The following is a 1,240-nucleotide window of genomic DNA, read 5'->3' on the forward strand; positions in this document are numbered from 1 at the left end:
CCTGGGTCCCGGCAGCGGTGGTGACGGCGGGGCCGGAGGTTGTCCTTGGCAGGTTTTCCTCGGCTCTTCTACATGGAGGAGGCGGTGCGCACGGCTTCAGCCCCGAATGCTCGCACCTCCCACTGGACGGCGACGAAGGCGGTGGCCGTGCGAGCACAGGACTGGGCGGCCTGTGTGGAGGTGTGAGCCGCGGTGCCCCGGGCAGCGCCGCCGAGGGGAAGCCGCGCGGCGGGCCTGCCGACTAGGGTGAGGTCGCCACTCCTTCCTTTCAGGCGGGCGCCTAGGGGCTGACTTGCGGGCGAACCCGCCCGTCTTGTGTCGGAGAAGGGTTCTCCGGGCAGCTTTCCTTTGCGGGTGTTCCGAGTTGGAAGCGGTTTTCCTGGTGATCCTCAGTGAGGAAACCCACTGTGAATCGGCTTGCCGTTCAGACCCACGGAAGCCTGGCTCGTTGGCCATGTCGGGGACGCATGTTCATTAAGTTCATTAAAACAGTTTCGTTTGTCTCGGTGAGTTTTAGAAGGTGGCTTCAGCTGCTGCGCGGATCATAACTGACGGTTAAGCCTAAGAAGTCCGCTGTAACGTTTTGAGCCTGGCGTAACGAGTTGCGCAAAACTGTGTGTTTAGTTTTGCGTTTGTGTCTCCTTAGTTTCTTTTCTAGGTTGTCAGTTCATTTAGTACAGGACTGCATGTTAAGTTCTGTTTCTGGAAATCCTGGGTATAGCCATGTGCCCGGTTCTTCCTTTTTTTAGTAAGAGGAAGTAATCAGAGTGGAGCGTGTCCATTCAGTAAGCTGCCTGTCGAAGCAGTAGTTATGCTCGGTTGAGGAGGTTTTATGTTGATTGGTTAACAAAATGAGTATGAAGGCTAGTAACCAAATTTTAAAACGTACTCAGTAACTTGAGTCTTTTGCCTGCTTCTGTGTTTTCTTCTTTCTAGGCTGGAGCTACTCGGCCAGGGTTTGAGACTTTAAATGAGAATAAAGGGTGGTATTTACGAGGAAATGAGAGTGAATAAGTCATCTCTAACCTCTCCGAGCCTTTTTTTCATAAGAGAGACCATATTAAACTTACATGTAAGTTAAAATTGTAATTTATAACTAATATTGTTACCTACTTAGGGTTGGAGATTTAGGTTCTGTAATATTTATAAGTACAGTACTGCTTTAAAAAATTGTTAACCAAGTGAGAGGTTGGAAAAAATTAAATCTAGCGTCTGTATTTAATTTTTTTTTTTTTTTTTT

At 48.8% G+C, this 1,240-nt stretch overlaps 1 protein-coding gene across 1 annotated transcript in view; it reads left to right on the forward strand.

The window, feature by feature from the left end:
• Positions 1-1,240, forward strand: part of NIPA2 (non imprinted in Prader-Willi/Angelman syndrome 2) — a 35,971-nt gene continuing 34,731 nt past the window's right edge. Inside the window, exon 1 of the mRNA XM_011942891.1 lies at positions 1-246. The gene's annotated coding sequence lies outside the window, so the exon portion shown is untranslated. The remainder of the gene's footprint in view (positions 247-1,240) is intronic.

This window comes from Colobus angolensis, unplaced genomic scaffold (assembly GCF_000951035.1).
Source record: "Colobus angolensis palliatus isolate OR3802 unplaced genomic scaffold, Cang.pa_1.0 Scaffold211, whole genome shotgun sequence".
Lineage (NCBI taxonomy): Eukaryota > Metazoa > Chordata > Mammalia > Primates > Cercopithecidae > Colobus > Colobus angolensis.